Raw genomic sequence first — 27,892 nt, forward strand, 5'->3', positions numbered from 1 at the left:
GATTTAAATTCCCGAAAGCAATCCCACGCATTTTGAACCATGACCATTGCTGGCTGAAGGACTGCCCTGTGCAGGAACTCCAAATTCAATCCACATTCTCTATAAAGCAAGGATGGGAAAGTTGAGTTTGGAAGTTCTCAAAAACAGAAGAACATTACACATGCTGTTCCTTGTTTGCACTGTTGCATTGTGTTTATTTCTACATTTCCAAGAATCATACTATTTCAGAGCTGGAAGAGTCCTTAGAGGGCATTTTGTGGTGTAGTAAAAATAACTCTGTGCTTGGGGTCAGGAGATAAGGATTGGAGGCTTGGATTTGCAGCTAATGAGCCATATGTCTCATAGTACCTGCCCTGCTTACCTCATTGAGTTGGTGAGCCTTTGGTAGGATGAGTCAAGCCTCCTCAGGAGCATGCCAGAGAGGCAGTAACTACTTGTTGTTTTGACCAACCATCAGGGCTTTTCTTTGTTTGATGTTTTCATACTTGCTTTTTCCATTTTGCTTTGTTGAAGTCACAAGGGTAGGGTTTTCAGTGTAAGAGGTGAGGAAGTGTGTCTGGGAAACAAGGGCTTTGAGCAAGGAAGACAGCGTGCTCTGGAGACTGTCTGATATAACCACCTCCATCGGCCTCCTCCAGAGAACTTCAATGAAACTACATAGCACTGCAGTCATTTTGAAAATTGAGTTTTGTATGTTTAGATGTTACAATATGTGCAGTTGGCCACCAGGATAGTCTCTAGTGAATGCAGGGCTATTCCCAAGAAATTCAATAACATGTGGGTAACTCGAATGGCAAACTAAGTGATACTTAAGAAAGCACCTTAGAAGTGCATGTCGTAATCAGCAGTAAACTGTTATTCTTTGCTTCAACATGATGACTTTGCAGATGAAAAATCTGAAGCTCACAAAGTTTATGTGATTTGGATGTGGGTATTTTAGCATATTTCATGGAGATTTTTAAGAGGACCAGATGAGACGTAAGGTACTTGGCTTAGGCCTTGGCACATAAGCATTCAATAAGTGTTACTGATTATTCTTATTGTTGTTCTACTGCTGCAGCTGATATTGCTGATGGTGGAGGAAAACGTGCTGGGAGACTGTTTCCCGACATCCAGTCTATTGTACTTTCTTTCTTTTGCAATTGCCATGCAATTTTTTTTTATAACATCTTTATTGGAGTATAATTGCTTTACAATGGTGTGTTAGTTTCTGCTTTATAACAAAGTGAATCAGTTATACATATACATATATCCCCATATCTCTTCCTTCTTGCGTCTTCTTCCCTCCCACCCTCCCTATCCCCCCCTCTAAGTGGTCAAAAAGCACCGAGCTGATCTCCCTGTGCTATGAGGCTGCTTCCCACTAGCTATCTATTTTACATTTGGTAGTGTATATATGTCCATGCCACTCTCTCACTTTGTCCCAGCTTACCCTTTCACCTCCCCATATCCCCAAGTCCATTCTCTAGTAGGTCTGGATCTTTATTCCCGTCTTGCCCCTAGGTTCTTCAGGAGCATTTTTTTTTAAATTTAGATTCCATATATATGTGTTAGCGTATGGTATTTGTTTTTCTCTTTCTGACTTACTTCGCTCTGTATGACAGACTCTAGGTCCATCTACCTCACTAAAAATAACTAAATTTTGTTTCTTATTATGGCTGAGTAATATTCCTTTGTATATGTGTGCCACATCTTCCTTATCCGTTCATCTGTGGATGGACACTTACGTTGCTTCCATGTCCTGGCTATTGTAAGTAGAGCTTCAATGAACATTGTGGTACATGACTCTTTTTGAATTATGGTTTTCTGAGGGTATATGCCCAGTAGTGGGATTGCTGGGTCGTATGGTAGTTCTATTTTTAGTTTTTTAAGGAACCTCCATACTGTTCTCCATAGTGGCTGTATCAATTTACATTCCCACCAACAGTGCAAGAGGGTCCCCTTTTCTCCACACCCTCTACAGCATTTATTGTTTGTAGATTTTTTGATGATGGCCATTCTGACCAGTGTGAGATGATCTCTCAATTTAGTTTTGATTTGCATTTCTCTAATGATTAATGATGTTGAGCATTCTTTCATGTGTTTGTTGGCAATCTGTATATCTTCTTTGGAGAAATGTCTATTTAGGTCTTGTGCCCATTTTTGTATTGGGTTGTTTGTTTTTTTGATACTGAGCCGCATGAGCTGCTTGTAAATTTTGGAGATTAATCCTTTGTCAGTTGCTTCATTTGCAAATATTTTCTCCCATTCTGAGGGTTGTCTTTTCGTCTTGTTTATGGTTTCCTTTACTGTGCAAAAGCTTTTAAGTTTCATTAGGTCTCATTTGTTCATTTTTGTTTTTATTTCCATTTCTCTAGGAGGTGGGTCAAAAAGGATCATGCTGTGATTGATGTCATAGAGTGTTCTGCCTGTGTTTTCCTCTAAGAGTTTAATAGTGTCTGGCCTTATATTTAGGTCTTTAATCCATTTTGAGTTTATTTTTGTGTATGGTGTTAGGGAGTGTTCTAATTTCATTCTTTGACATGTAGCTGTACAGTTTTCTCAGCACCACTAAATGAAGAGGCTGTCTTTTCTCCACTGTATATTCTTGCCTCCATTATCAAGGATAAGGTGACCATATGTGCATGGGTTTATCTCTGGGCATTCTATCCTGTTCCATTGATCTATATTTCTGTTTTTATGCCAGTACCATACTGTCTTGATTACTGTAGCTCTGCAGTATAGTCTGAAGTCAGGGAGCCTCATTCCTCCAGCTCTGTTTTTCTTTCTCAAGACTGCTTTGGCTATTCGGGGTCTTTTTGTGTTTCCATACAAATTGTGAAATTCTTTGTCCTAGTTCTGTGAAAAATGCCAGTGGTAGTTTGATAGGGATTGCATTGAATCTGTAGATTGCTTTGGGTAGTACAGTCATTTTCACAATGTTGATTCTTCCAATCCAAGAACATGGTATATCTCTCCATCTATTTTTATCATCTTTAATTTCTTTCATCAGTGTCTTATAATTTTCTGTATACAGGTCTTTTGCCTCCTTAGGTAGGTAGGTTTATTCCTAGATATTTTATTCCTTTTTTTTGCAGTGGTAAATGGGAGTGTTTTCTTAATTTCACTTTCAGAGTTTTCATCATTAGTGTATAGGAATGCAAGAGATTTCTGTGCATTAATTTTGTATCCTGCTACTTTACCAAATCCATTGATTAGCTCTAGTAGTTTTCTGGTAGCATCTTTAGGATTCTCTTTGTATAGTATCATGTCATCTGCAAATAGTGACAGCTTTACTTCTTCTTTTCCGATTTGGATTCCTTTTATTTCCTTTTCTTCTCTGATTGCTGTGGCTAAAACTTCAAAAACTATGTTGAATAATAGTGGTGAGAGTGGGCAACCTTGTCTTGTTCCTGATCTTAGTGGAAATGGTTTCAAGTTTTCACCATTGAGGACGATGTTGGTTGTGGGCTTGTCATATAATGGCCTTTATTATGTTGACATAAGTTCCCTCTATGCCTACTTTCTGGAGGACTTTTATCATAAATGAGTGTTGAATTTTGTCAAAAGCTTTCTCTGCATCTATTGAGATGATCATACGGTTTTTCTCCTTCAATTGGTTAATATGGTGTATCACAGGGATTGATTTGCTTATATTGAAGAATCCTTCTATTCCTGGGATAAACCCCACTTGATCATGGTGTATGATCCTTTTAATGTGGTGTTGGATTCTGTTTGCTAGTATTTTGTTGAGGATTTTTGCATCTGTGTTCATCAGTGATATTGGCCTGTAGTTTTTTTGTGACATCTTTGTCTGGTTTTGGTATCAGGATGATGGTGGCCTCATAGAATGAGTTTGGGAGTGTTTCTCTCTCCACTATATTTTGGAAGAGTTTGAGAGGGATAGGTGTTAGCTCTTCTCTAAATGTTTGATAGAATTCGCCTGTTAAGCCATCTGGTCCTGAGCTTTTGTTTGTTGGAAGATTTTAAATCACAGTTTCAATTTCAGTGCTTGTGATTGGTCTGTTCATATTTTCTATTTCTTCCTGGTTCAGTCTTGGCAGGTTGTGCATTTCTAAGAATTTTTCCATTTCTTCCAGGTTGTCTGTTTTATTGGCATAGAGTTGCTTGTAGTAATCTCACATGATCCTTTGTATTTCTGCAGTGTCAGTTGTTACTTCTCTGTTTTCATTTCTAATTCTATTGATTTGAGTCTTCTCCCTGTTTTTCTTGATGAGTCTGGCTAATGGTTTATCAATTTTGTTTATCTTCTTAAAGAACCAGCTTTTAGTTGTATTGATCTTTGCTATAGCTTCCTTCATTTCTTTTTCATTTATTTCTGATCTGATCTTTATGATTTCTTTCCTTCTGCCAACTTTGGTGTTTTTTTGTTCTTCTTTCTCTAATTGCTTTAGGTGTAAGGTTAGGTTGTTTATTTGAGATGTTTCTTGTTTCTTAAGGTAGGATTGTATTGCTGTAAACTTCCCTCTTAGAACTGCTTTTGCTGTATCCCATAGGCTTTGGGTTGTCATGTTTTCACTGTCATTTGTTTCTAGGTATTTTTTGATTGCCTCTTTAATTTCTTCAGTGATCTCTTGGTTATTAAGTATTGTTTAGTCTCCATATGTTTCTACTTTTTACAGATTTTTTCCTGTAGTTTATATCTAGTCTCATAGCATTGTTGTCAGAAAAGATACTTGATATGATTTCAATTTTCTTAAATTTACCAAGGCTTGATTTGTGACCCAAGATATGATCTATCCTGGAGAATGTTCCATGAGCACTTGAGAAGGAGTGTATTCTGTTGTTTTTGGATGGAATGTCCTATAAATATCAATTAAGTCCATCTTGTTTAATGTGTCATTTAAAGCTTATGTTTTTTATTTATTTTCATTTTGGATGATCTGTCCATTGGTGAAAGTGGGGTGTTAAAGTCCCTGCTGTGATTGTGTTACTGTCGACTTCCCCTTTTATGGCTGTTAGTATTTGCCTTATGTATTGAGGTGCTCCTATGTTGGGTGCATAAATATTTACAATTGTTCTATCTTCTTCTTGGATTGATCCCTTGATCATTATGTAGTGTCCTTCTTTGTCTCTTGTAGTAGTCTTTGTTTTTAAGCCTATTTTGTCTGATATGAGAACTGCTACTCTAGTTTTCTTTTGATTTCCATTTGCATGGAATATCTTTTTCCATCCCCTCACTTTCAGTCTATATGTGTCCCTAGGTGTGAAGTGGGTCTCTTTTAGACAGCACATTTAGGGATCTTGTTTTTGTACCCATTCAGCCAGTCTACGTCTTTTTGGTTGGAGCATTTAATCCATTTACATTTAAGGTAATTATCGATATGTATGTTGCTATTACCAGTTTCTTAATTGTTTGGGGTATGTTATTGAAGGTCATTTCCTTCTCTTGTGTTTCTTGCCTAGAGAAGTTCCTTTAGTATTTGTTGTAAAGCTGGTTTGGTGGTGCTGAATTCTCTTAGCTTTTGCTTGTCTGTAAAGTTTTTATTTTCTCTGTCAAATCTGAATGAGATCCTTGCTGGGTAGAGTAATCTTGGTTGTAGGTTTTTCCCTTTCATCACTTTAAATATGTCCTGCCACTCCCTTCTGGCTTGCAGATTTTCTGCTGAAAGATCAGCTGTTAACCTTATGGGGATTCCCTTGTGTGTTATTTGTTGTTTTTCCCTTGCTGCTTTTAATATGCTTTCATTGTATTTAATTTTTGATAGTTTGATTAATATGTGTCTTGGCGTGTTTCTCCTTGGATTTATCCAGTATGGGACTCTCTGTGCTTCTTGGACTTGATTAACTATCTCCTTTCGCATATTAGGGAAGTTTTCAACCATAATCTCTTCAAATATTTTCTCACTCCCGTTCTTTTACTCTTCTTCTTTTGGGACCCCTATAATTCGAATGTTGGTGCATTTAATGTTGTCCCAGAAGTCTCTGAGACTGTCCTCAGTTCTTTTTTTTTTTCTTTATTCTGCTCTGCAGTAGTTATTTCCACTATTTTATCTTCCAGGTCACTTATCCGTTCTTCTGCTCCATTATTCTGCTATTGATCCCTTCTAGGGAATTTTTAATTTCATTTATTGTGTTGTTCATCACTGTTTGTTTGCTCTTTAGTTCTTCTAGGTCCTTGTTAAATGTTTCTTGTTATTTTCTCCATTCTATTTCCAAGATTTTGGATCATGTTTACTATCATTATTCTGAATTCTTTTTCAGGGAGACTGCCTATTTCCTCTTCATTTGTTAGGTCTGGTGGGTTTTTACCTTGCTCCTTCATCTGCTGTGTGTTTCTCTGTCTTCTAATTTTGCTTAATTTACTGTGTTTGGGGTCTCCTTTTTGCAGGCTGAAGGTTCATAGTTCCTATTGTTTTTGGTGTCTGTCCCCAGTGGCTAAGGTTGGTTTAGTGGGTTGTGTAGGTTTCCTGGTGGAGGCGACTAGTGCCTGTGTTCTGGTGGATGAGGCTGGACCTTGTCTTTCTGGTGGGCAGGTGCACATCTGGTCGTGTGTTTTGGGGTGTCTGTGACCTTATTATGATTTTAGGTAGCCTCTCTGCTAATGGGTGGGGTTGTGTTCCTGTCTTGCTAGTTGTTTAGCATAGGGTGTCCAGCACTGGAGCTTGCTGGTCGTTGTGTGAAGCTGGGTGCTGGTGTTGCGATGGAGATCTCTGGGAGATTTTTGCCCTTTGGTATACGTGGAGGTTGGAGGTCTCTTGTGGACCAGTGTCCTGAACTTGGCTCTCCCACCTCAGAGGCACAGCCCTCTTGCCTGGCTGGAGCACCAAGAGCCTGTCATGCACACGGCTCAGAATAAAAGGGAGGAAAAAAAAGAAAGAAAGAAATAAGAAGATAAAATAAAAAATAATTATTAAAAAACTTTTTAAGTAATATAAAAACGAAAGAAGAGAGCAACCAAACCAAAAAACAAATCCACCGTGATAACAAGTGCTTAAAACTATAGTGAACAAACAAAAAACGGACAGACAGATCCCCAGGATAAATGGTAAAAGCAAAGCTATACAGACAAATCACACACAGGAGCATACACATACACACTCGCAAAGAGAGAAAAAGGGGGAAAAATATATATATATCGTTGCTCCCAAACTGCACCTCCTCAATTTGGGATGATTCCACAGATGCAGGCTACTTCAAGTTGATTGTGGAGATTTAATCCGCTGCTCCTGTGGCTGCTCGGAGAGATTTCCCTTTCTCTTCTTTGTTCTCACAGCTCCCAGGTGCTCAGCTTTGGATTTGGCCCCGCCTCTGCGTGTAGGTTGCCTGAGGGCGTTTGTTCTTCGCTCAGACAGGGCGGGGTTAAAGGAGCCGCTGATTCGGAGCTCTGGCTCACTCAGGCTGTGGGGAGGGAGGGGTACGGATGCGGAGCGAGCCTGCGGCGTCCGAGGCCACCGTGACGTTGCACCAGCCTGAGACGCGCCGTGCGTTCTTCCCGGTAAGTTGTCCCTGGATCCCGCGACCCTGGCAGTGGCCGGCTGCACAGGCTTCCCGGGAGGGGAGGTGGGGATAGTGACCTGTGCTCGCACACAGGCTTCTTGGTGGCGGCAGCAGCAGCCTTAGCGTCTCCTGCCCGTCTCTGGGGTCCGGCTTTTAGCCGCGCCTCGCGCCCGTCTCTGGAGCTCCTTTAAGCAGCGCTCTTAATCCGCTCTCCTCGCGCACCAGGAAACAAAGACGGAAAAAAAAGTCTCCTGCCTCTTCGGCAGGTCCAGACTTTTCCCCGGACTGCCTCCTGGGTAGCCGTGGCGCACTAACCTCCTGCAGGCTGTGTTCAGGCCGCAAACCTCAGTCCTCTCCCGGTGCTCCGACCGAAGCCCGAGCCTCATCTCCCAGCCCCGCCCGCCCCGGCCGGGGAGCAGACAAGCCTCTCGGGCTGGTGAGTGCCGTTCGGCCCTGACAGGGCGGGGTTAAAGGAGCCGCTGATTCGGGGGCTCTGGCTCACTCAGGCTGTGGGGAGGGAGGGGTACGGATGCGGGGCGAGCCTGCGGCGGCAGAGGCCAACATGACGTTGCACCAGCCTGAGACGCGCCGTGCGTTCTCCCGGGTAAGTTGTCCCTGGATCCCGGGACCCTGGCAGTGGCGGGCTGCACAGGCTCCCGGGAGGGGAGGTGTGGATAGTGACCTGTGCTCGCACACAGGCTTCTTGGTGGTGGCAGCAGCGGCCTTAGCGTCTCATGCCCGTCTCTGGGGTCCGCGCTGTTAGCCGCGGCTCGCGCCTGTCTCTGGAGCTCCTTTAAGCAGCGCTCTTAATCCCCTCTCCTCGTGCACCAGGAAACAAAGAGGGAAGAAAGTCTTTTGTCTCTTCGGCAGCTCCAGACTTTTTCCCCGGACTCCTTCCTGGCTGGCTGTGGTGCACTAACCCCTTCAGGCTGTGTTCACGCCGCCAACCCCAGTCCACTTCCTGGGATCCAACCGAAGCCCGATACTCAGCTCCCAGCCCCGCCCGCCTCTCGGGCTGGTGAGTGCCGGTCGGCACCGATCCTCTGTGCGGGAATCTCTCCGCTTTGCTCTCCGCACCGTTGTTGCTGCGCTCTCCTCCGCGGCTCCAAAGCTTCCCCCCTCCGCCACCCGTTGTCTCCGCCGGCGAAGGGCCTTCCTAGTGTGTCGAAACCTTTCCTGCTTCACAGCTCCCTCCCACTGGTGCAGGTCCAGTCCCTATTCTTTTGTCTCTGTTTTTTCTTTTGCCCTACCCAGGTACGTGGGGAGCTTCTTGCCTTTTGGGAGGCCTGAGGTCTTCTGCCGGCGTTCAGTAGGTGTTCTGTAGGAGTTGTTCCATATGTAGATGTATTTCTGATGTACCTGTGGGGAGGAAGGTGATCTCCGCGTCTTACTCTTCCGCCGTCTTGAAGCTCTGCCATGCAATTTTTGTTTGCAAAGTTGTTGAATTTATTGTATCACAAATCCTAAAAATGTAAATATGATGGAATAGATTGGGATAAAACATGTCTGAAGCAAGCTTATACAATTTTTAAAAAGCAAAACAAAAAATTAACACTCTTGATCTAACTAAAGTTATTATCACCATCAAAAGTGAGAATGGTCAATTGAAATTGACAAATGATAAATACCCATCCAGCCCTATTACTCTTAGTGCCCCAACTACTCGAAGTCCTAAGTGAGACAGTTAATTAGTTTGGTGAGGTGCATTTCATTCATGCTTGTTCATTCTTCATTCAGAAAACCTTTACTGAGTGCCTTTTATGTGAAGGCACAGTTCTAGCTAACATTAATTGAGCACTTCTTTTGTTTAGACCTATCTTGTAAGGAAATGTGGAAGGAAAACCTTCTGGAAGAGAGACACAGTGCTGTCTACAACACATCCATGCAAAACATCCTACCAACAAGGGGAAGATGAGAAATAGTGGAAGGAGGCAGAGTCAAGGACTGTTCAGAAATCTCTAGATTTAATCCCCAAAGTCTTCCTGGAGGAGGGGGAAATCTATACAATGATGCCCTGCAGGTGGTAATGGGCAGGATTTCCAAGGTAAGGGTATTGCAGGCCTTGGTGGCCTAGCAGCTATGTGGCTGCTAGTTTTCCTTCTTTCCTGCACTGCAGGAATTTTTTTCTTAGAAATGTGGCTTCAGAAACATTGTTCAATTTTGCACATCTCCCTACCTTTCCCTTAATCTCTTATGCTTTTATGAAGAAACTTAAAAGAGCCTGCTGAAGAGAAGTTCTCTGCCTTCAGCATTGTCAAATTCTAACACTCACTATACATCAACCACTCAAGACTTTCCCTCCCTCCCTCCCTCCCTCCCTCCCTCCCTCCCTCCCTCCCTTCCTCCCTTCCTCCCTTCCTCCCTTCCTTCCTTCCTTCCTTCCTTCCTCTTCTAAACTCTCTTCTGCATCTCAGGGTAGAAGCAGCTAAATTAGACCTTTTAGAATTCTACTTCCAGCAGGGTTCTGGGTTAGATTCTGCCAAAAAGAAGCACTGCACGAGATTTGGAAGATAAGAGAAGGGAAAAGCCATTTATCTCTGGTGGCAGCTGCAGGCATAGCTTTCAGCAGTAAGCAGACATGAGGTTTACAGCAGCTTCCAGGGGAGCTCCTGCAAATCACCTGCTTTGGTACTGCCGTCAGGGGAGATGATCAGCAGGAACTTCCCTATATTTCCCATCTACCCAAACTTCCTGAAGTCCAGCTGTGGTTTTTCTTTCACCTTGGTACTCTAGCTCTAAGTGGTTGTGTAAATCCCTACTTATTAGTATTATATTGTAACTTGAAATAAAATTTTTTGAAGTCATCATGCTAGGCTAAGTTTTGTGATAAATCTCAGTGGCTTAACACAATAAATTTATTTTTTGATTATGTGTTAGTCTAATGGAGGTGGTGGTCGTAGGAAAGGTAGTCGGGGGTGAGGGACTCTGTTTCAAAGAGCCATCTGGGGACTCAAGCTGATGGAGGCTCTCATGTATATCTTCAGCCTGGCTTCAGGAAGCCTTGGGCATTGGCATCCAGCTGAAAGACAAGGAAAGAAGGTTGAGAAAGGTGATTTCATGCATCAGGTCTACATTGGCACACACTACTTCCTCCCATATTCCACTGACCAATCACAAGCACCAGTGCAACTGCAAGAGGGGATGGAAAATTTGGAGTAGCTGTGTGCCGTGGCTCCTTTCACTTGGCCCAAGCCTTAGGTCTTGGTGTTTCTGGGAGTTCTGAAACCAGATCTCTCTCTTTTTTTTTTCTCACTCTGCCCTTTTACTCTCACTTTGCCCTTTCTGCCTTTTTACTCTTACCTGTACTCATTACTTCAACTTCTACTTCTGCTCTTGGTTTCTCCTCTACCTGGAATGTCCTTTCCCTTTTTGTCCTTCTGGTGAATGTCCTCCAAGGCACCAATGGTATCTCCTTTCTGAAATTGTCTATGAGTATCCATTGGTACTTCCTCAGGACTTTTTTGCACATAGCTATAAAACACAAACTTGTAGCTGTAAAACTCAAATCTGATCTCAGTACAGACAGTTATTTGTTAGACACAGTTATTTGCTAACTGCTTTCTTTTCCAGTCAGTGTAAGTTCTTTGTGGGTAAGGAAAACAAGTCATGTATTCTGAATCCCCTGCCCTGACTTCTCAAAATGTAGTAGGTGCTCATTAAATATTGTTTAAATGAATTGATAGATTTGGCTGTCTATTGACAAATTGGAGTAACTGAACAATAGTCCTAGTCATTCTCCCAAATATAATACAAATATTATTAATATAAATTAAAATAAAACCTCTGTGGTTTGGTAATATGTTCACAGCCAGTATTTAAACATACATGCAGAATGAATTTGATTAAAAATAATTAATACTTTAAATAAAGAATTTGTATACACATGCTAAAATAAGTCCCCCATGAATTTTTTCTACAACTTGCAAGATCCTTTGTGCAACTGGCGTTCATTACAGTAGGTCATTGACAAGGTACACATTCAATACAGATCTTCCTGGCTCATAGATTTCCTGCCATATTCATCTGCTCTACGTGGATTCCATCCCCTTACATTCTGTTCTTTTCTCTCCTCCTCCAATCTTCCCTCCTGCCTTCTCCCCTCCCCTAATTGATCACCATCTCTACTGAGCTTGAAAAGTTGTGACAGCTAGAAGAGAGAAAGAAACACGATAAATCCATGGAGGGACAGACATTTTCCCACCATAAATTTCTATTCTCGAGCACTCCTCTCTACCCCAAGATGTGATTTTTAGCAGATTTTTTTTTACAAGCACTGGGTTTATTTAGGCAACACATCACCAAGAAATATAATTGTGACATAAACAATGTCTATAATCTGTCTCAGAGCCATTATCTTTTCTTTGAATTAGTACTAGATCAATACCGTAGTAGGTTGTCAGGAGGATTGTATTGATGTCTCTGTAAACAAGTAAACTAACATTTCATCTAGTTTTACTAGGTATTCTGCTTGGCAATGGGAGAGGGGGTGAACAAAGAGATAAAAGTAAGTCCTTTGTTCTCAAATAATTTACAGTCTGTCTATAAATTTGAGATGTTGTTAATTTATGCTTTTGGAAAAATTCATAGAACTTCCTTCACAAAATTCTAAAATTCTGCTTTAGGGTTCATTTCAGATCAGATGCTTTCCTGTTCATCTTTTTTACTTCTATGGCTTTTAACTGCATCTCATCATCAGAGCTTTTCTTTATTCCTGTGCTTACATCTGCACATGCATTCACTCATTCTACAAATATTTAATGTGTGGCCCGTGATAGCTTTTAGGGGACACAGCAGAGGACGAAGTCCCTGCCCTCAAAGAACTTGTGTTTCAATGGGAGACAATAAACAAACACACATCATATGGTCAGCGAGTGCCCGCAAGAAAAGTAAAACGGGAAATGATTTTAGCGAGAATCCTCAGGGAGGTTATCTCTGCGGAGGTAACATTTGAGTAGAGACCTGATTGAAGTAGGAATTAACCACGAAGAGAACCAGCAAACAGCATTCTAGGTAGAAAGAGCAGCCAGTGAAAAGGGCCTGGGGCAGGAATGAGCTTGACACATTTATAGAACAGATAGAAAGCCTGTGTGGCTAGAGCTAAGTTAATAGAACTAAGTTACACATGCATAACTTTTTAGCTCATCAAGTCTTTTCACATCCATTATTCTATTTGTACCTCACAACAAGACAGTTATCATTTCCACTTTACAGATGAGGAGACTGAAGTTCAAAGTGTAACCAGTCACTTGTCCAAAGAGATGGAACTTGGCTTTAGACCCTAGGCTTAAAACTCCACATCAAGTACTCTCCCCATACTTCAAATAGTGCTATAGTGAATGTTTCTTTGGCTCTGCGTTGCCCTTAGGATACTGAAAAGTCTATAAAAGTCTATAAAATCTGTGCCCCTGAAAAGAGGGCACAGAAGGATCAGTAGCTACCCTGAGCTGTCATACTCGAATCACAAAGTGGGATTTGGGGAAGGTCTCTGCTTTTTATTTCAGAGTCTCCTTGGGCAGTGGAATCATCTCTAGGATGTTATCCTCAAAGGAAGAAGGTTCCAATCTAGGACAGATTACCAAAGTAGATTTAGTGGGCAGTTCTCCAATACTCACGTTGGTACTTTGTGTACATCTGGCCTGGAAAGGCAGCTCAGCAGACATCTTGATCAGGGTTCAGACAGACTCTGATGCTCACGTGATCCCCAGAGAACTTTAGAGCAGGATGAATCATTGGAGTTACACCCCTTCCTCACCTGTTTGCTATTTAAATTAAGACAAAATGTAGGTGATAAGACAACACATGTAGATGGAGGCAGACCTGGCGTATGATTGTATTTATTCCTTCATAAAGCATTTTTGAGCACTTACTGTCAAACACTGTGATGTGTGCTTGAGATAAACAAGGCATAGTCCCTCCATTCAGTGAGGTTGGGATCTAGAGGAAAACCAAACATATAAACACATAATTATCACACAATAAAGCTGTCTTGGAAGAAGTGTCTAGAGAACCCTTTAGAAGAATAACAAAAAAGAAAATTTGCCCCCATTCTGTACTGTCTTTGTTGAGAAAGAGAATCTTGCAGCCCTATTTCTGGTGGAGAAAGTACTCATTTGATAGAAAATTACTTTATTGGCCTTTCTCAAGTGACTTACTAAGAGTTGATTAATTGCTGGGAGTTCTTTGGATAGCCATCTGTATGTCATAAAAGTAGTGTTCTATCATTAGTGAAATCAGATTCATGGAATAGGGGCTTACTGTGGTAAAACCACAGAAATGAGCTACCAATGGATAGTTAAAAGTTTCCACTTTTGGTAATATTTAGGAACAAAATAGATGTATATCTCTGCAGAGCGGTTGGGAAGCTGCGGGTTGGACAGATGAGTTTGAGATGTTTATGATTTTTATCATGTGGTAAACTGTTACATCGGAGACAAAATACAGATTGTATTTCTTGAAGTCATACAGTTGAGGGTCTATTAAGCATAAGCAAACCTTAATACTTATTAAATAAAATTTCTCTCCAGTGTTTCATGATTCTCTCTGAGTCACTTTCCCTAGTCTGGGACTCATATACCAAATACCTCAGAGAGTGGAAATTCCAGAGCTCTCTGTTTGTGGTCTAAATGCTGACACTTACCCTGGAAGCTCCTTGAAGCCTTGCCTTTCTGCTGTAAATCCTCTCAGCTCCTGCTTCACTCTCTTATATTTCACCTTCTCCTTACTCTCCCCACTTGACCCTCTGCGCGGTTATCTGCGTGATTCCCTGGACCCCACTGCACCAAGACGTACTTCTTCTAGCACGGGCTCTGTGTCAGCCTGCCTTCGCACGTGGCTGAACACTTTGATCCCAGCAGTGGCCCCCACCACGAGTTGCAGGCAGTCCAGACAGGCTCTGCTCGCCCCACAAAGTCACAGAGCTTCCGGTCTTGCCATAGCACCAAGTTCACTCCTGGGGAACCTACAGAACAAAGGGCGATGAGTAAGATAACTTCCATTGCCAGCCTCTCTGGAGACTCTGGAAATAGAATGGAGACCGCCTTTGTCATGGGTCTCACACAAACTGGGTGGGCTTTCCTCACTGTGTCCTAACAACTGACCACTGATTTGAAGTGAAAAATCTTCTGCAAACTGAGCAGTGTCTTAGGTGAGTACGGACACTGTTGATCTTTATTATTTGTGGGCTTCGTGCTTGTGGATTCACCCACTCACTAAAGTTTATTTGTAACCCCCAAATCCATACCGTGTGGCACTTGTGCGGTCATTCGTGGACATGCCCACGACAGTGAAAAGTTCGAGTTGCTTGATGTTCCCAGCTGAAGTCAAACAAGGTGATCCTCTGTCCTCCTAGCTCAGCTTTCATATTGTAAACAAGCGTCCTGTTTGTGGTCTGCTCAGTGCACATCCGTTTCCATTTGTGTGCTTACTGGTTGGCGATTTCGGTGTTTAAAGTGGTTCCGAAGCATAGTGCTGAGGTGCTGGCTAAGTGTCTCCATAAGACACACCACGGGGCGGCGACGTGTCTTAGGGAGAAAATAGGTGTGCTAGGTAAGCCTCGTTCGGGCATGACTTACGGTGCCATTGGCTGTGAGTCCCGTGTTAATGCATCAACAATATATATCACATGAGGCTTCTTTAAACAGAAACACTCATAACACAAGGTTATGTATTGCTCAGTTGACAAAAATGTGAGCAGAGGCTCACGGGAAACTGACCCTATTTTTCTCCTAGGAACAATGGGTCAGTATTCGCTAATTCCGTGTTTGTGGCAAATTTATAGAACATAGCTATAAGGAATAATGAGTACCAACTGTGCATATGTGTGTGTGTGTGTGTATATATATATATATATACACACACACACATTTATTTTAATTGATGTGTAGTTGACACAATATTATGTTAGTTTCAGGTGTACAACATAATAATTCGATGTTTCTATAGATTACTCTCCATACAAAGCTATTATATTGACTGTTTTTCCTGTGCTGTACATTACATTCTTGTAACTTATTTATTGTATACCTTTAAGATTGTAGCTCTTAATCCCCTTCCTCCTGTCTTGCCCCTCCCTCTCCCCCTCCACTGGTAACCACTAGATTGTTCTCTGAATCTGTGAGGATGTTTCTATTTCGTTATATTTGTTCATTTGTTTTATTTTTTAGATTCCACATATAGGTGAAAGCATGTACTATTTGTCTTCCTCTGACATATATTTTTTATATATTTTTTATTATCACCTAAAGGGAGTCACATAAACCTGTTTGCTATCACATTAACCACATGCTGGGGAAGAAAACTGTGAGATTTGTGGGATCTTCTCTAATGAGTAAAATAAATACAATTTTTTATGAGATGAAATAATTGTTTACAACTAATCAGAACCTATTTACTGTATCAAATTTTATTTTCTCTAACTCTTTGCAAAGAATATTAACTTTCAAGGCAAGGAGACAAAGGAAGGCCACCTTCTAATCAGCCCCTGCGTTTGTGGAGAGCAAGGCTAGTCCACTCACCGCAGAGCTTTGTGGCACATTTATAATTCACAGAAGGGGCCATCTGGAAGCATTTCCCAGAATTGTCACAAAATTCTGTCAGCTCCTGCAGTGATGAAAAAGTACAGTCTTGTGAATATGATTAAGGTGCATTGGAATCTAAGAAAACCATCGATAGCCACTCCAGCTCTCTTCACGCTCTTGGAATGTACTCTCGAGAAGAAGGTCGGTTCTGACAGATGATTTCATGGCATTTTACTCACTGTGGGATGTATTTGAGAAGCCGTGTATCAAAATCTTGACCTTTGCTTTATTTTTTCTTTATTGTTGATTTAAAAGATTAGAAGCATTCCAAAACCTTTTTCTAAATGTCTTCTCATACGTTTAGCGAAAAGAATTCAGAACGCATTTGACACACACTGTAGAAGCATAAATCAGTTAAGGGTAGGATCCTTGCAAACTGCTCTCCCCTTTATAATTTCATCTCATTAGGGAAGAAGGGACAGGTGGGTGTACCGGTGGTTACTGATCAGGAATTGCATTTTCTTTCCAGAGCAGTGAGGATCTTGTGGTATGAAATCCCCTTCTGAGAAAACTATGCAGGTTTTTATTATGCATAAAAATCCTTCTCTGTTAGGTTTCTGTAGTTTATAGAAAATGTGTGAACTGAAGTTAGAAACTGCTTATCTTTTATATTTTATTGACTTCTTAGGCTGAGTGTAAAAAAAAAAAACAACGAAGGGATCCCACAATAAAATTTTTCTTCCCTTGGTGTATTAAGATGAACATGCGAAGTACATTTGTGAATTATGCTCCTTTAGTCACTGACACCAAATGTGTTTGGTAGACCAAAGATGAAGGAATGTGGTCTAGGAGTTCCAAGGACTAATGAGTAATATTTGTGGTCATATTTGTATAATCCTATTGTAAAGTCTGCTTTCTAAATACAGATCTCTTGTGTTTCAACTCTGAAGCCTCCTGATAATGCAGAGGGTAAACATAATGGTTTCAGAATATGCAGTAATTGTAATGATAATGAGTCATTTTATGTCATGGTATTTCATCTTTATAACAGCCCTGAGGAGGTATCAGTAAACAAGTATTCATTCAATACTGTTTTGTACTCTGAATTTTAAAAAAATTAATTTAATTGTTTTTTCTTTTTTTTTTTTCCGGCCGTGCAGCTTGTGGGATCTTAGTTCCCCAACCAGGGATCAAACCTGGGCCACGGCAGTGAAAGCACTGTGTCCGAACCACTGGACCACCCGGGATTCCCTTAAAAAAATTTTTTTTTAAATTGTGGTAAAACATACATAACATAAAAATGACCATTTTAGCCCTTCTAAGTGTACCTTTCAGCAGCTTCAAGCATGCTCGCAGTGTTGTGCAATCATCACAACTGTTCAGTTCCAGAATGTTTGCATCATCCCGAACAGAAACTTAGTACCCATTAAACAATACCTCCCCATTCCTCTCTCCACCCAGCCCCCGGAAACCTCTATTCCACTTTCTGTCTCTATTAATTTGCCTACTCTAGGGACCTCATATTAGTGGAATCATATAGTACTTGTCCTTTTATGATTGGCTTATTTCACTTAGCATGATGTTTTCAAAGTTCATCCATGTAGCATGTATCATAATTTCACTCCTTTTCAAGGATGAATGAATAATTAGTTTTTCAGCACCAACTAATGTTCTGGACACTTTTCTAGACCTGAGGCTCTTACTAGGAAATACTCATGTTTGCTTCTCCCCAGGGGTCTCCACACTCTGGAAGCTCTATCATTTTGCCCTGACTCCTGGCTTCCAGAATCCACCCCCGTGTCTTTTCCTTTTTCAAGCCCAAACTCCAAACTTGAGACTCAAACTACTCTTTGGGTCGAGCTATAAATATGTAATTATTACTAAGTTGTGCTGATCAGTACAAACTAGCTCAGCCAACAATGTTGTGAAACAGTATAGTAGTGTCATCCTTAAACCGGTGGGTGTTTGAGGGTGCGCCAGAGGAAGTACCATGGCACCGCATAACAGGGAACAGCCAGTTAGTGAATGTTCCTACCCAATGGAGTAAATCACACTTCTTTTTTTTCCCCCAGGATAAGAGAGAACACCAAAGTAAACCAAAAATCTTATCCCATGATTAATAAAGCAGGCACCTGACATTTCTCAGAGTATACTGAAAGGAGGAATCTCCGTGGAATCCAAATATAGACTGTCTGTTTGAAGAAACTGATAAGAAATCATTAAAGACTGAGGCCTGAATACAGGGATGCAACCATCCTAACACAAAATGTCGCAGGAAGCACAAGAGTAGCAGCTTAGGTGGGACAATGTAAGGACTAAAAAAAAGTGTCCTGGCAGGACCAGAAGAGGATTCTCCTCACCTTAATAGTCAAGCATTTGATACAAATTCCTAGTATATAGGAACTAGAATTTGATTTAATACTACTATAATATTCACAGCCTGTCATAGAAATCTAGAGTTTTTTAACTGTATAGCAAATGTATTTTAATTCCATAACATGGGCTCAGTAATTCCCTACACGTTTATTGTATTCAGAGAGCCCAGAGTTAATGCATTCCTGTAGGTCGGTGGGTGGCTCTCAGACATCAGCATGCATCAGAATACCCTGGAGGGCTTGTGAGAAATAGATTCCTCCAGAGTTTCTGATTCAGTAGGTCTGGAGTGGAGCTTAAGATCCGAATTTATGACGAGTTCCGAGGTGATGTTAATGCTGTTGGAGCGTTAACCCGAATGTCAGGACCACATGTTAGGAGCTCCTAGGTATATCTAGGTATATCTAGATACCTAGATCAGATGAGTTAAAGTTTGATTGAAACTCTGATACATAGAATGCTTTTCAAATCTGCTCATCTTTTCTATTTTCATTGTTACCATTGATATTCAAGCCACCATCAGTCTCATGAACTGCAAAAGCCTCCAAATTGGTGTCCAATTTCCTATCTTGCATCGCTCCAATTTCTCCTTCAAAAGCAGCTATGGTTATCTTTTAAAAGCCTAATTAGACCATCCAACTCTTCTGCGTAATGTTATTCAGACAATTTTCATAGCACTTACCCCATATAACCCAGCTTCTTACTGTGGCTCTCCAGGGCTTGTGCGACCCGGGCCCAGCCCATCTTTCCATCCTCGTCACGTTTTCTGCCCCTCCGCTCCTCGTTCACTAAACTCCAGTCACCTGACATCCTTTCAGCTCCTTCAAACACATCAAAATTTCCTCCCGCAGGACTTTTTAACCCACCATGCCCTTTGTTGCTATGACCTCTCCCCAACTATTCTTTACCCGACTAGCTCTTTCTCTTCTAGCAGGTATCAACTTAAAAATCCCCTCAGAGACACCTTTTCTGATCCTCCACACTTAAACTAGGTCCTTCCTTTTATCCTGCTTCCAGTTACACTCTCTTATGTCCCTTTGTAGCCCTCATTCCAGTTTTGTAACTGCCTACTTCTTTGTTCAGTTCCTTGTTTACCATCATTAGGCTCTAAGTTGCTCGAGAATGGGATCACATCAGTGCCTGAGAGATGGCAGGTGTTCACCAGGTTGGATCACAGACGGGGCAGGAAGCAGGCAAGCTGTTGTTGAGTGCAGTGTTCATTTTCTGGGTTCATCCAAAGCCTTTCGAGTAAGGAGTCTGTCACTTGGGGCCTTTGTTCCTTCAGTTAATGCTACTTGAGGCCTTTGCTCTGAGTCACAACCATTCCATCTTTGCTGAAACTGTGAGTGGCCTGCTTCAGTGTGGTTAGTGACTAAAGCACAGGCCTGGTTGTCATCAGCTCTCCTCTTCTACCCCTGTGCTATTTCAAAGCGTCTCCTGAGAGGGCTGCCCAAGGAGCTGAGGAAATGCAGTGATGCTTTGATTGAATAATTAATCAGAGTGTGCCCAGATCAAGGGAAGAGATGGTCCTTTGGCAATCTCCATTACATCAAAGGCTACATTGAGAGACTGTATTTAGTTTGGGGTAAGTTTTTAAAAGGAGGGAGTTGGAAACTGTTCCAGGAGGGCAGCTAGTATAGTTCAGAATTTGAGAAGTTTGTCACAGAGAAAACTATGGAGAGAGAAGCCACCATCTTGAAAAAGAATGACGCTTGCTCTAATTGTCCCAGTGGAATGACAAACTTCAGATAAAAGTCACAAGAAAGCGGATTTGGGGTCAGCATAAGGAATAATTTTCCAAAAAGTAGAGCTGTTGAAAAACAGAGTGGAATTACTTTGTGAGGGAGTGAATTCCTCTTATCACTGGAGGTGTTAGGGCAGAGATGGTGAGGAAGGTGGGAAGAAGGAAGGAATTAACATTTATTGTGAACTGGTCACTTTACCTGTATAATTGTATGGAGGAAACCTTATTTTCTTGGCAGCAGACTCTTTCAAACCCCTACCGTCTTTTTGAGGGAGGGTATATATTGAGAAGCCTACGGGGTGGGGGTGGTATTGAGATGCTCGTGCCCTGGAGGAGGAGTAGATGGCCCTTGTTCAGCTTGTTCAGCTGTTTAACAAACTTTTTTTTTTTTTTTTCTTAATTCCACTTGCAAACTGAGGAGAGAGCTCTATATTTCAAGATAAGGGAAGAAGGGTTGGGGGTGGATTTTTAGGGTGATTGTTTTAGGGAAGAAAAAAAATGTGAGGTGAGGTAGCTGCCAGTGGAAAGAAATTCTGAGAGAAGAGCAGAGGTGCTCAGTGGGGAATTTGATGACCTTTATGTTGTGGGGTCTCCAGTACGAAATCTTTTTTTCCCCATCTCTATACCTAATCTGCAAAATACACATTGCTTTATTAGTGAACTGTGGCTTTAGCTGTTTTTTGGAAACCAATAAATGTTGAATGTAGCCCTAAAATGGGTTCAGAGCAGCCATGGTGGGTCATGGAAAAATAGCCCTTCTATATTACACATCTGAATTAATCCTCATAGCAACAGGATGCAGTGGGCAGCTGTCTTCGTTTACAGATGAGTAAAATGGGGTAGTGGGAAAGTAAGTCACCTTTTCTATGTTATTAGATGATTCATCTGATTTTTACTACGCCAGAGGCAACTCAGAGGGAATTCTTTCTTTAGATATAAAGGTAGGCCAGATTATTTCCAATATCCTTCTTATCTCTTAAAATTTCATGAAGCAGAAAAGAGCAAATGAGAGTCATCTCACTTCTCTGCAAGTACAAGAATAGGGAGTTGCAGTAGGATGCAGATAAAGATTACGAGCTGGCTATTTCCTGGGGCTCAGTGCTATCAACAGGGCTGGCTTCATGGCTGTGTGACCAGTGCATTAACATGGCCTTGTGCTTATAAAAACCCCACACTTGGTTTAATGCTCTACAGTTGCCATCTTGAAATTATCGATAATTTTTAACTTTTAATAATTTTGGACAAGGAGCCTTATATTTTTATTTGCATTGAGCCCTGCAAACTAGGTAGCTGGTCCTGGCTACAGCTGAAGGACTTTTAGATACCTGGTGCTGACACGTTGTCCAAAGAGTCTGACAATGTTTTAGAAACCACAGAATCTTGGTCTTGGAAAGGATCTTGGCAGTTCACTCTGTTTAGTGGATCTCATTGCTCTCTGTATATCAGGATCACCTGAGGAACTTTTGAAAAAGATGTATCACCTCAGAGATTCCAAATTTAATTGGCCTGGGGCGGGGCATCATATTTATTTTTTAACAATTCTCTTAGATGCTACTAAGCAGCCTTGACCCAATTCATTGGTACCTACCATTGTATAGTTCAGCCTAACCTGTTATATTTTATGTACTCATTCAACAAATATCTACTAAGGTTCTACCATGTGTAGAATGTTATAATGCATTTTATAGGAGACAGAAAAATAAATAAACCAAGGCCAGTGTCCTCAGAAATCTAATAATATAATGGACTTTCCAGCTGGCTTGGCTACCCAATCCATTCTTCTGGTTCTCTTGGGACGTTGCTGGTCTCCTTCCTGTCTCTTTCCATACTGGGTCTTCAGCATCAGTATACAGCTTCCTCTCCATGGAAGATCTGAAGGCTTTAAACAGCACAACAGCGTACACACACACACACACACAAAATGTTTGGGCTCCCAGTGCAATTAGCATCCCTGCTTTTAGGCAGTACTATATTCCTGGAAGAATTGGCATATGCATTTATAAAGGCCCATTGTGGAAGAAATTTATTTAGTTTTACAATATGCAGTCCCAATGTTTATAGTCATATTTTAGAGCAAAGCCTTTACATTCCATCTCCCACAAGATATCATCATGACCACCTGGGCTGTAATTTAAATTTTAGATGTTTTGTACAGTCTTGTTTCCCTTGGTCTGAAACCAGCAAAGCATGTACTCCAATCATATAAAGGCAGTGTGGGTGCAGCACAGCACCTGTTTTTAATCTCAGAAGGAATTGTTTATTGTCAGTATGTCTGAAGGATGAGGAATAGTGAATTCATTCTTAATGTTTCTCTTGCTTTGGGATTTTGCTTGGCAATAGTGCCATGAGAGGTTCTCGTTGTGGCCAAAAACCAATGGCAGATCTGTTTAGGAATCCACCAGGGTGTGTCTTCCCAGCCCCGAGTTCACTGAAGCTCCACAAACCAGTTCAGAAGTGGCTACCAAAATTAAAACAAAACAAAAAAAACAGAAGAAAAGAAGAAAAAAAAAGTGGTTACCATCCCATCCTGAGGACCTCCTGCTTTACCCACAAGACCCATGGTGGCAGTTCACAGCTCCTCTATGAAGGATCAGTTAGAGCTCTAAAGAGTATGAAATGAACAGTTTTACTTTACCCTGGGTCCATCCAAAGAAAGGGCCTACAGTTTAAGACTTTCGAGAGAATAGTGTCTCCACTCTCCTCAATATCTCAGTGCCTGGTCTGAACAGACGCTGCAACCCTCACTCGGAGCTCTACTGCGTCTGACAGTAGGAGAAAGTTCACTTCCCTGCCCCACCTTCCAGCCATGATGGTCTGCCTCTGATAGCTCAGTGGTGATTCCAGAAAGCAGGGCAGGGCCGCTTTGTCCCTTAAGTGAGAGTCAGGGGATATTCAGCTCTGCAGGGCCTGCAGCAGAGCCCTCTTTTTTAAGAGAAAGAAGACAAAATTATAAATTAAAAAGTAGATAAATAATTGAACAAGCAAAGAATTCACAACTAATTATCAGAGCCTTCATACGCCAGCATTTTTAAAGATCTTTTTAGGCAATTTACCAGAAATGACTACAATTACAATGCTTCCTGATCGCATCCCGGCTTTCTCTAACCTCCTAGAACACTACATCTCTCAGCACTTCGCGGTGCTCGTGGGGACCGGAAGCTGACGCTTCCTTAGATTCAGGGTGAAGTATTCCAATCCCATCCTGGTCTTCTCATCTGCCAGAGCCGAGAGGTTAATTTGCTCTGGTTTATTTACAAGACAGGGCTCCCTGCTGAAGCGAGCATTAGCTTCTGTTAGGGACATCATAGTTGTCTCCTATGAAAAAGACTGTTGTTCCTCCTAACATAACCCTACTCTTACCACTACTTAATTGTAGTCCCAGTGTAATTGTGTTCCTTCCTGGTCCTGGCTTAGATCGCAAGAGTTGTATTCACCTTAAGTGACTTCCATTGCCAACACAGATGGGGAAACGTCAACTCTTGGTTCCAAATTTTCCCTCTAGAAGAAGGATGTTCCGGTTTTTCCTGCCATGCGTGTGCCCCGACTGAAGAATAACGTGTGTGGGAGGAGCTTGTGTCTACAGAGGTTCTCTGCGTGGCCCGTGCACCTTAAGGACACGCTGGTAACAAGCACCAGCATGCCTGTCCCGTCTTGCCGTCAACGTGCTCTGCGTCAAGAATCCCAGGAATGGATTCCAGGATGCAAGAATGGATGGTCATTGCTGTGGATTGAGTGAAGAGGGCATCTATCCTGGCCAAGTGAAGCCTGTACACACCTGCTGCTGGGAAAGACACACATTAAAATATTTTAAAACTAGAACTGTCGCTGCACCATGATAAACCTGGAGCTAGTCCTCTTTAAGTGAGGCCAAAGCTTAGCATTCAGGATTCATTCCATGCCAAACTTCTCTGGAGTGTGAGTGATGGTGAGAAAGGCTGTTAGGTTAATAAGAACCTCAAAGGGATAGAATAATCTCTTATTTCTCACTCTCACTGGAGGCTCTGTTTTGAGTCTGCTGGAGTCGAATAATTACTTGGTGTTGCTCTGAATTGCATCTGGAGGTGTCTTTTCACGTTAACCTGGTCTTCTTTAAGCTTTCACTGGCTTCTCTGGATTATTGGAGGGGAAAGGGGAAAAATAAAGTACCACTTGCAGTCTCTAGAAGCAATAGGAAAAGACTGAGAGGGAGGTGGGGGTGAATGGAATTCTGAGGAAGGCCCAGGGCAAACAAACGTAAAAGAGCTGTTGGGTCCCAGAGCAGATGCTTCTAGCCTCTAGCCAGCATCTGGAAACAAAATCCTCTCTGCTCCACACTCCTACCCCACCTGCGTTCCCACCAAGAGTGTCAAATAACTGGTGCAGTTCCTTGCCTTTTGTAGAAGAGTATGTTGCTTGATATATGTAGGCATACTACCTTGATCAAATGTTGGAAAACAGTGCAAAATATTGAAAGTGAACCAAGAAAGCTTGCTTTAAAGAGAAACGTACAAAAATAAAAGCAAAGAAGACAGTTGAGTTTGGGCTTCTGATAGAACAATCATCACTGTGGACAAGACTATGAGAAGTAGAGGCAGGCGCGGTTAAATTTTAAGTCTGTGCTCAGTGCGTGCCATGGAGAGTCCCGTGTATTGTCACACAGCTGTCTCTGGTAGCTACTATTATTCCAGTTCCACACATTGTACTGGGTTGAATAGTATCCCCCCAAATCCATACCTGCCTGGTCTCTCCCAGATGACTTTATATGGTAATAGACCTTTGTGGACAAAATCAAGTGAAAATGAGGTCACACTGAATTAGGGTGGACCCTAATCAACCGCATCCCTCTGAGTGACTGGGGTCCTTCTTTATTTTATTTATTTCTTCATTTATTTTAGTTACGGCATGTGGGATCTAGTTCCCTGACCAGGGATCGAACCTGGGCTCCCTGCATTGGGAGTGCAGAGTCTTAGCCACTGGACCACCAAGGAGGTCCCCTGGTGTCCTTCTAAGAAAAGGGATATTTGGACACAGATATAGAGAGGAGGACACCATGTGAAGACAGAGACACAGGGGAGATGGCCGTGAGAAGGAGGCAGAGGTTGGAGTGAGGCATGTCCAAGCCAGGGAACACCAAGGTTGCTGGCAACATCAGAAGCTAGAAGAGTCAAATAAGGATCCTCTTCTAAAGGCTTCAGAGAGAGCATGGGCCTGGGGATACCTTGATTTCAGAACTGTGAGGGAATACATTTCTGTTGTTATGAGCCAGCCGGTTTGTGGTCATTTGTTTTGGTAGCCCCAGGAAAGTAATCCACAGATGGAAGACCCCTGGTTCTGAAGGTCCTGCTAAAGTTCCTTGCATGGGGCTGTGGTGAACTGGCTGTACACATGGCCTCTTGCCTGTGAACCACACTAGGTCAGTCATGGGAAGTGACTGGATTCATGACTGACATGATTGGTTTTGTCCATTTGAACAGATCCGTAGAATTCCAGAGAGAGATTAACAGTGAAAATCTGAGGACCATCATAAAGTGCAGCTGCAGAATTCATATACCTATTTGTTTTTCTTCTCACCGTATCCTAAAAAGGATTTAGAGTTTCTTTCAAAGATGCAAACAACAGAGCAAGGTTAAGTCAATTAAAAAAATAAAAAAGATGAAACAGAGGGAAGAAAAACAGTGGTAGGAAGCAGCAGCAATAAACCTACACGACACCATGCCCTCCATCTCCTTGCCGCTGAGAAAATGGACCTTCTTGGTAGGAGTAAAAAACCTCAAAATGAGATAGTGCCAACTTCAATTTTTCTCTAGTTTGTGTAAATTCAATGAAAATTTCAGGCTGCTGCTTCAAGTAGAAATGAGCTTTAATTATCCTTCTGATTTTCATATCATTTTCAATAAGTCAACATTGCTGTTACAGTTGATCCACCAGAAAGTGGGGAAAGAAACCTCCCATTTTCTGGGGCCTCTGTATCCTCTTAAATGTGCTTCTGCTATGTTTAAAAAACTGTTGCCTTTTGAGCATTTGTGTGGAGCAAAAAGGAGAGGATCTGGAATGGTTTAGCATACTGTTGTCTGTGGTTTATCAAATCAGGCACACAGACTTACTGTCAGAGCAGAGACAGTGCTGTCAAACCAGCCTGGGAGTTATTGTTTCATTTGATACTGAGCTTTTTGTGGCTTTATTGGTCATCTTTGGTCGCATATGAAAAATTTATCCTGCTCTGTCTAAGGGAGCAACTGTATGAATAAATATGGAATTACCTTTGTAGGAGTCTCAACTCTAGAATAATTCGGTATTGCTCTACATGGGACTTCATCTGCTGAACAGACCCCAAACCATCATCTGGGGACCAAGGCTATGCAGACTGCCTTGGGTTAAGCTGTGCTGTAGAGATAGGAACCTCTAATCATGTTTCAAATATCAAATATACAAGTGTGCTTTTTTTTTTTTTTTAAAGGGCATCCTATTCATATGGCTCTACACGTAAATGACCTCCTTATTTGGAGAATATTTTAGAAATGAGGGTCAAGGAAAATGGTCTGCTCCTAGCTAAGTGCTTGTTGTTTGTATAATCATACTTTGACAGCGAAGAACAATACAGTAGATGCATTACCGATTTATTAAGTTCGGTACGCGGGCCTCTCACTGGTGTAGCCTCTCCCGTTGCGGAGCGCAGGCTCAGCAGCCATGGCTCACGGGCCCAGCCGCTCCGCCGCATGTGGGATCTTCCCGGACCGGGGCACGAACCCGTGTCCCCTGAATCGGTAGGCGGACTCGCAACCACTGCGCCACCAGATTTATTAAGTTTTTTAAAGGAAGTCTTTTAGGTTTAAGAATAGCTCGCCCTGCAACAAGGAAACGTACCCCTTAAGGTTATTTAGTCCCTTGCTTGCTGACGTTAAGTTGATGACGACCTGGGCTTTTCACAGAGTGATTACTCTTAATGAAAAATTAAGTGTAGTCTTCTAGTAAAGATAGCACACCAAAAGGAGACATGCCGGGTGGTGTGACCTGCCCCAGGGTGTCGCGCTCAGGTGAGGCAGTTCCTGCAGATGGCAGTGTAGCACTTCGGCAAACAGTCTTGCTGGGTGTTCCTGGGCTGTGGATGAGATGCAACGGATAAAAGCAGGCTTGCCCTCCAGCCAGCAGTTTTACTAAGTTGCCGCTTCACTACTCAATTTCATAGTTGCCCTGTAAAAGAATCTTTTCCGAACTCAGCAAAAGGACAAACTGTTCCCTCATACACCCCAAATTGTCCTTTTGGTGAAGTGAGTTTTTACTTTTAATGCCTTCCATTTTTTGAATTTCAGAGTTACTTTGAGAGGGAGATCGACTAAACATCCCTCTTCTTGAATTGTAAGAGCAATTAGCTTAGCTGTGGAGAACTCTTTAAGAGAGAACGAAAATCTCCTCAGCTGAGACGATCATAAACTACATTTATCATACAAGTCAACGCAGCACCATCCAAAATAAAGATCTTTCTGTATAAACCCTACAACCAGATTTCCACGATTCTTTTTCTCTCATTCTGATTGTTTTCCTTCCTTCCCTTTTTCTTAAGCCTTCTGTTAAAAACTGTCCTCTGCGATATGGGGAGCGGGAAGGGTAAGCTGTGACAAAGCGAGTGGCATGGACATATATACACTACCAAACGTAAAATAGATAGCTAGTGGGAAGCAGCCGCATAGCACAGGGAGATCAGCTCGGTGCTTTGTGACCACCTAGAGGGGTGGGATAGGGAGGGTGGGAGGGAGGGAGATGCAAGAGGAAAGAGATATGGCGATATATGTACATGTATAGCTGATTCACTTTGTTATAAAGCAGAAACTAACACGCCATT

At 42.0% G+C, this 27,892-nt stretch overlaps 1 long non-coding RNA gene across 2 annotated transcripts in view; it reads left to right on the forward strand.

The window, feature by feature from the left end:
• Positions 1-7,783: 7,783 nt before the first annotated feature.
• The window catches only part of LOC132434600 (uncharacterized), a 96,122-nt gene continuing 76,013 nt past the window's right edge, over positions 7,784-27,892 (forward strand). The window contains exon 1 of one of the 2 annotated variants that reach the window (XR_009521330.1): positions 7,784-7,876. This is a non-coding gene — a long non-coding RNA (uncharacterized lncRNA). Of the gene's footprint in view, positions 7,877-7,953; positions 8,045-27,892 lie in introns of those variants that run through there. The other variant, XR_009521329.1, reaches the window with a different exon arrangement.

The sequence above is a fragment of the Delphinus delphis genome, chromosome 11 (assembly GCF_949987515.2).
Source record: "Delphinus delphis chromosome 11, mDelDel1.2, whole genome shotgun sequence".
NCBI classification, from domain to species: Eukaryota; Metazoa; Chordata; class Mammalia; order Artiodactyla; family Delphinidae; genus Delphinus; species Delphinus delphis.